The 8,661-nt window shown below is 31.9% G+C and overlaps 1 protein-coding gene across 1 annotated transcript in view; it reads right to left on the bottom strand.

Annotated features, from left to right (window-relative positions):
- LOC115883129 overlaps positions 1-8,661 on the bottom strand; it is a 30,724-nt gene that overhangs the window by 20,156 nt on the left and 1,907 nt on the right. The gene's annotated exons all lie outside the window — the stretch shown is intronic.

The raw sequence follows: 8,661 nt of genomic DNA, 5'->3' as shown, positions 1-8,661 counted from the left end.
AGGTGGATTAAAAAACCACTGTTACTCTTAAGAATATTCAAAGTATTATTAGAGTTAAAGTAACATTAGGTATGATAGTACGTTTAGTGGGATAGTTGTTGGTATATTTTTAAGTTCTTTCTAAATTTATTATTTTGTTAACTGTGATTGGTGATGCTATAACCTTTATTTAGGTAATATTTATAGGTATCAGTTTATATGACTAGATTAATTGTATCAGAAAAATTCAGTTATATATTTAGAGAGTTAGTAATTTCTGAAAAAAATTTCATGTAGTGTTTAAGTGTTTTTTTGTTTATAAATCTATTACTTTAAGCATTTGTATTGCACCCCAGATACATTTATTATGAAATAGTCTTCCAATAAAGAACTTTTGTAATATGTATTACAGTGTTTTTATTGTATGCACAGGAACAATTTTAGAACTAAAGAAATTGCACACCTATTTAATAGGAGTGCATGACAAGATGTCAGTAAATGAAGAATTGTTCAGATACATAAAAAATTATCTGGCAATAAAAATATTTATAATATTTATAGTGTTTTGAATGTAACTAATATCAATTAAGAGGTTAAAGTCGATTTAATTCGACTGATAAACCAAAATATGTGTGCAAAGGAAAAATAATATATTCTAAAACACAACCACTAATAAATCGAAATTGGGTTTTTCAATTACTTTGCTCAAATTTACTGACAAAAATTGCGTACACCTCTGTTTTAAAATACAGGTGTATACAATTAATTAATTATTTTATTAAGTTAGTAGTCAAATAATAATATTAGGAGTAACTGTCTCTTAAGTTCAGTGGCGCATCCAGAGATTGATTCTGGGAGAGGTAATAGTAATATTTAAATAAAGTAATAGATTTAAATTAAATTTTCTCTCAAAGATATTCTGACTATGGAAAAAAAATAAACTTAGATTGTTCTGGATTTCTATTTTGATTGGTGTTATTAATTTACGTTGTAACAATTTTATTTTATACCAGATTTTCTTATTTATAAATTTCTTCCTGGGAGGGGTAATTACTCCCATTACCCCTCCCGTATATGCGCCCTTGCTTAAGTTAATAGTCAAATAATAATATAATTTTAGAGGAATTATTTATATCGTTAAAAAGTTGGTTTAAAAATTTAGATTAATAAATTAATTTATGCCAAACATGTTATAGTACATGCTATACTACATACGGTGGACAAGCTCAAAGGACATCTTACTCCATTTTAATGTTCCAAGAAAGGACAATGATGGATCCGAATACTGGTTATTTCGGTGCGTTTAGTAACATTTATCATTTTTTGCGAATTTTAACCTTACGAACTAACTGAAACCAACTGAAACTTGTAAAAATCCAAAAAAAAAACTAAAAATTGCTTAATAAAACTTAAAATCGGTAAACATGTTTAATTATACAAAGCAAGGTATAATTTGCTATATTTCAAATAGCAAAAATAAGTTACTAATCATGATCGTTATTCATAATTATCAATCCATTCAAATCAAATTCAAAATTCAAGTCATTAAACCAATTTAATAGAAGTATCGTTATTCGAATCAATCGTTAGCAGTTTTCAGCTAAACCCTGAAAGAAGCTTAAACTTTCCTTAAATTTCCCGCCTTTTAAATATGTCTTTCCCCTCTCACAGCATCTCCCGAGCGAAAAGTTTCCTATCAATGGGCCGCAATTAATGTCTGTTTCCTTCCGTGTTTAATTCCAGAACTGTGGAAAGAAGAACTGAAGAAATCGCACCCCATTCTAATGTCCCACGACGAGATGGCCGTAAACGAGGAATTGTTCAGTCAGGGGGTGTCCTGTGGCTCGGAGAAAGACGGCCTCTGTGGCGTGGCGGGCAACTTCAGGAAGCTGGAGGTTGACTGAAAGAAGATAAAGTTTATCGGTGGAGAGTAAACATCGGAGTTGTGCTTCTGCTTGTAAACCTTTTTTTATTCTTTTCTGTTATGTTGATTTATCTTTACAGATTTTTAGGGCGTGTTTGTAGATGTTTCACTTGTTTCAAGCACTAATTAATGCTTAGAAGGTTTTAAAAACTGTGTTTATATCGTAGTTATCATCAGCATTGATTTATTTTTGAATCATAAGCTATGCTACTTTTTTTCATTGAATATAGAAACATAAGTACATTTTATCTTGCCAATTTTTCTTAAAATAAAAAATATTGTATCTTTAATTTCTAAAGCTAGAACTTTAGGTGGATTTAAAACCCACTGTTACTCTAAAGAATCTTAAAAGTATTATTAGAGTTAAAGTAACATTATTTATGCTAGTATGTGTAGTGGGACAGTTGTTGGTATATTTTTAAGTTCTTTCTAAATCTATTATTTTGTTAACTGTGATTGGTGATGTTATAACCTTTTTAGATATAAGCTTATATTATTAGTTGAATTGTATCGCAAAAATTCTCTTACAAATTTAGAGATTTAGTAATTTCTGTAATTCGATTTAGTTTTACCAAGATATAAAACATATATGAGCTGTCTACAAATCAGAAACAATTTTAGAACTAAAGAAATTGCACTCCTATCTAATGTCCCACGACAAGATGTCAGTAAACGAGGCATTGTTCGGATACATAAAAAATATCTGGCAATAAAGAATATTTATAGTATTTATTATAAATATAACATAGAATATTTGTTATAAATATAATATAGAATATTTATTATAAATATAATATAGAACATTTATTATAAATATAATATAAGAATATTTATTATAAATATAATACAGAATATTTATTATAAATATAATACAGAATATTTATTATAAATATAATATAGAATATTTATAATTTTATTAATTTAGTAGTCAAATAATAATATTAATGGTAACATGGTAACTGTCTCTTAAGTTTATAGTCAAATAATAATATAATTTTAGAGGAATTATTTATATCGACAACTCAAGGAGCTAACATCAGAAGTTAGTTCAAAAATTTAGATTAATAAATTATTTATGCCAAACATGTTATAGTGCATGCTATAGTACATATATGGTGGACCAGTTTAACAGATCTCACTCCATTCTAATGTCCTAAGAAAGGACACTAATCGATCCAAATACTAGTTATTTTGGTGCATTTAGTAACATTTATCATTTTCTGCCAATTTAACCTTACGAGAAACTTGTAAAAATAAAAAAAAATAAATAAAAATTGGTTAATAAAACTCAAAATCGGTAAAAATATTTAATTATACAAAACAAGCTTTAATTTGCTACATATGTTTCAAATAGCAAAAATGAGTCACTAATCATGATCTTTATTCATAATTATAAATCCTGTCAAATCAAATTAAAAATTCAAGTCATTAAACCAATTTAATGGAAGTATCATTATTCGAATCAATCAGCAGTTTTCAGCTAAACTCTGAAAGAAGCTTAAACTTTTCTTACATTTCCCGCCTTTTAAATATGTCTTTCCCCTTTCCCGGCATCTCCCGAAAAGTTTCCTATCAATGGGCCGCAATTAATGTCTGTTTCCTTCCGTGTTTAATTCCAGAACTGTGGAATGAAGAACTGAAGAAATCGCACCCAAGGTTATTAAAATATAAGGTTGTCTCGTAGAAACAGTTTTCACCTTCACGATACCTTTCACAATAACAGAAATACGGGGAGTGTCCCAAATTGCAAAACTTTCAAAAAGACCCTGTAGCTCAGAAACGAAGAGGGCTATGAAAATTTTGTTTACAGCATATTCCGTTTGACAAGAAAGTGGACAGGTTTGTGCAAACCGTATCCTCCTATCTTCACCAATATCGGAGATACTGTATGATTTTAACCAAAATGGGACACCCTGTACAACCAATGTGATCATCGTTGTGGTAAAAGCGTGGTCTGAAATTTAACGTGTATGACAGTGATGAATCAAATGTATTAAAAAAAGATAAAAGTTGGGTTGATACATTTCTTCTCTGCAGTATTGCCGGATTTTGCATCAAAATTTCGAACCGCACAAGTAGGCGTTTACGAAAAATGTTGCGTCTAGGATTGGAAATTTATTCTTCACAATTATTTACTGATTTTGCTACAGCTTTAATAGATTATATTTAGCTTATAGTGGGAGAGATTGCGACATATTTAGAGGACATATTTAGGCAAGATAGAATAACAAAAAAATTATAGTTTATTAACTGGTGAACCCAGAGCCCAAAAAAGTCTGGCAGAGTGGTTGCGGTTTTTTCGTTACTGCGCAACCCATGAAATTTGCAAAAAAATAAATACAGAAAATATTCTTTAGTCAACTTTTACGGTATTAGCTGTGTATTAATTTACCGGTGTTACAAGTTTCGTGACCCAAATCACCCAATCGGCGACTAGCGATTTTTTTTCGCCGAAGCAAAAAAGTAGCCAGAGCAATTTCAAAATCGCCAAATTCGTTAAAAATCATCCAATCTGACAGCACTGCGTTCTCAGAACTTTATTGGCGCCCATGTGCCACTAGCGAAAATTCAAGCAGATGTCAGTTTTATCCTTGTTTTATATTTGGTACCAGGGCCATGTAAGTGAAATATTAAAAATGGTTCCAGCAAAAGTTCCCCAATTACGACGGGTGATGGCGCTGATCGTCAAAATTTTTGTACAGGGATTTTGCTTACCGACAATAATACGTGAGCTACGATCGGACCATGACCAATCAGAACGATCAGTCTTTCTTGGACATTTGCCGTGGAAGTGTGTGTTAATTTCTGTTGTGATAAGTGTGGTTGTGTTTGTGCAGTTTTTCGGTTTCGATATTATGTTAAAATTAATTTTGAAGTATTGTATTATCACCTGTTTTTATGTAATAGTACTTTTTTTAGTTCTATGATCTGATATGTTATGATTTGTTAATGTTTGTTTAACAATGTTATACCAAAGAGGTTATACTTAATATATCAATTTGCATAGCATAACTTTTTTATCAATAAACTTTGTAGATTTTCAGATTATTTAATTCCTTTTATTTCGGGTTGTAATTTTATTTTTAAGACATATTATGTGATTGTTTCACATAATATGTTTTAAAAATAAAAAATTGCAAATAGTGAATAAAAATAATTAAAATAAAAAAGTGTATTTTACAATTCCCGCCTCTTCCCCCCGGTCCCGCACCCTTTGGCTATCTTGAAAATGTCAGCTACAACGAGAGATGGCGCTACGAAAATGGAACCGATCTATTACAACTCAGGCTTCTTTTTCGTTAGTATATTCTGTGATTTGGTACAACGGCCAATGAGTACACGGTACAACTCTCATTTGTTTAGGTTAGGTATATAGACAACATAGTTTTGAGAACAGTGAATAGACAGTGAATTTAACGTAGCATATTCTTTGAGTGAATTCTTATTTACGATATATACAGGGTAAATCTTAAATAAGTGCAAATATTTTCAGGGCTGATAGATTTCGATTAAAAACATATTTTCTCTTTACCGTTTTTCAAATAAGTCCAACATAACAAAGTTATTTTACTGTGAATATTTAAAAAAAATGGTTCTTTGACTTAAGATTTTGGGTTTAAACTCTAGATTTTTTCTTGTAAATTTAATCTACTACCTATGCTGACATAGTCAGAAGAAAATATGTTTTTTTTTAATTAAAAACTAAACAAAATTTTAAATTTTCAATTTTTTTTGTGAAAAAAACTCATAATCGTGTTTCTGTGGTCGAAATACCGAGTGCGTCTTAAAAGTGGCTTACCCCTATAACTTTTTTATTTTTTCCAGATAAAAAAAACGAGATTTGTTATGTTTGTATATGACATAAATTAGGATTGACTGACGTATTCAATTGTTTTCATTCACTTCCCGTTTTACCGGAAATCGGAAATGACTACAACTTTTGATTTTTCAATGGCAACCTTGGTATATTTTTACTTTATTCGATAGAAAATGACACTCTGAATAGAATGACATATCAAATTATAGGCTGATTAGCATATTATCAAACCGGTCAGAACAAGACACTAAAAATATTAGACGATTAAATCTATTTTTCCACGGCTCCTTGATTAAAAATTATATAGTGTTTAGCACAGCCATGGAACTCTACGATAATAAAAGATACGATCTTTAAAAGCGATAAATACCATAAAATACGATTTTTTAAGCGAATATGTCAAGTTGACATATGATATGTCATTCTATTCAGAGTGTCAGGGTGCATTCACACTATCCTAAAAACGGCGTATCGGCGTAACGGCGTAATGACCTTGAATAAATTTCCAGTAATTCTATTGGCTGAAAAATTCATCAGAAATTTTATCTGTCAAATTCATCTGTCAAAAATTTCAGCCAATAGAATTACTGGAAATCGATTCAAGGTCGTTACGCCGTTACGCCGATACGCCGATACGCCGTTTTTAGGATAGTGTGGATGCACCCTCATTTTCTACCGAATAAAGTAAAAAATACCGAAGGTGTCAAAAGTTGTCATTTCCGGTGAAACGGGAAGTGACCTAAAACAGTTGAATACGTCAATTAATGAACACCTCAGTAGATTGAAGCTAGGGAACAACGGTGAATGCAGATTCTGTAGGGAAAATGGGGAAACACCAGACCAGCTCATAATAGAGTGCGCCGAGAGGAAAACCATTAGTGCCATAAACTTTGATACGACTGATATGGGGGATGGAGAACTATCTTCTGTAAAACCGTCTCAAATACCGACTTTTGTCAAAGCACTGGGATTGTATGATGAGTTATAACTCTAGAAAGGGGGACATAATAGATCTATAAGATCGCGGTGGTAAAATTCCCTCTTCCCATACAATCTACATCTAAAAATCTAATAAAAAATATTTTTCACAATAAACTACGACCTACGAGACCGCTACAACTTTCAGATAGCGCCGTGTCTAATTAGTTTTCATTTCAATACATCCATCACCCCCTTCTCGTCCGCAACTATAAACGTATACGAACTAATAACAGGAGCACCTGTTAATTTTTGCAGGACGCGCATGTGTGCGTGCGTCCGACACCGTTTTCAGCAGCGATTTTCAGCCCTTTCAGCCGTTTCAGTCCGGCTGAAACTCCAACCGGGAACGGCGGTCCCGGCACAATTTCCGATCCGAACACGACGCGGAAATTCCCGATCGCTGGCGCGAAATATACGATCGCTATTGCTATCCAGGTTATCCAGGAAATATCCGTACGATTTCCTCTAGTTATTATTCTCCGTCGAACGAAACAGGGATATTGTCATTTCCTCAGGAAATATCCAAAAAATCCCTTTTTTTCTCTGACAGTTCGGAACTTTCGCACAATTTTCTAAATTTAAAACCACGCATTCAGAGAAGTTAGTTTTGGCTAGTTTGAAAATAGCATCGGTACGGTCAGTTGGAAGTTTTGCGAATAAGAAACTGCGATATATTTTTTTTTTGGTGCTTTGAATTCGAGAATCCTATAAAAACCGGGACAGTGAAGAAGCGGATATCGCACGATGTGAATGACCATAAAAATTCCTAGACGTCTATTGTAAAGTTTTTCGTTTGATGCTCCAGATCCTATTATAAAACCTTGTTAAGTGGCAGTTGTAGTGGATAAAACTTGTTGACATGGGGTTGAGTGGATGCTTATTTGTTACCCTTCTGGGTATTTTGGTGGTAAACGCCGGATATACAGGTAGGGGCAATATTTGTCTTTTTACTAAACATTACGGAAAATTTCAAAAGTTATTGAACAGAATTTAACGAATATATAGTGGAATTTCTGAATTTAGAATTCATCTTTTAGTCTCAACTGTTATTAACTTTGGATGATTTTGCCTATTAGCATTAAAAATAGATCACTAAACCTCAGTACTCGATAAAATTAATGTTCTAGCGGATGATGCTAAAATTAACTGCAAAATGAGAAAACTGAAAGGAAATTCCTCAAATGTATCGAGGTAAAAGTGAAAAATATTTCCAATTCAAAATAAGGTTCTTCTTAAAATGTATCTTATAATTTATGTTACCGATACAAACATTACAAAAAGACGATCGCTATCCCAGTTGTAACGGGAATATCGTGCGATTTCTTTTAGTGAAATTGTCACGGACATCACTATTTTGTTAGAAAATATCATTTTTTTCTCATCTTTAAAATTTGAACTTTCGTACAGTTTTTTAAATTTAAATTAACGCATGCAGAGAAGTTAGTTTTGGCTAATTTGGAAATAGCAGTGGTACGGTCGGTTGAAAGTTTTGCGAATAAGAAACTGCTAGATTATTTTCTTTTGGTGCTTCGAATTCGAGAATCCTAATAAAAGCTGGGATAGTGAAGAAGAGGATATCGCACGATGTGAATGACCATAAAAATTCCTAGACGTCTATTGTCAAGTTTTTCGTTTGATGCTCCAGATCCTATTATAAAACCTTGTTAAGTGGCGGTTGTAGTGAATAAAACTTGTTGACATGGGGTTGAGTGGATGCTTATTTGTTACCCTTCTGGGTATTTTGGTGGTAAACGCCGGATATACAGGTAGTGGCAATATTTGTCTTTTTATTAAACATTACGGAAAATTTTTAGTTAATAAACAGAATTAAAAAAATATATAGTGCAATTTTTGAATTTAGAATTCACATTTTAGTCTCAGCTGTTATTAACTTTGGATGATTTTGCTTATTAGCATTAAAAATAGACGACTAAACCTCAGTACTCGATAAAATTAATGT

This window comes from Sitophilus oryzae, unplaced genomic scaffold, assembly GCF_002938485.1.
Source record: "Sitophilus oryzae breed Bouriz unplaced genomic scaffold, Soryzae_2.0 scaffold_111_pilon_pilon, whole genome shotgun sequence".
Classification (NCBI taxonomy): domain Eukaryota; kingdom Metazoa; phylum Arthropoda; class Insecta; order Coleoptera; family Curculionidae; genus Sitophilus; species Sitophilus oryzae.
Note: the sequence above shows the minus strand (reverse complement) of the source record. Positions and strands in the feature narration are given on the sequence as shown.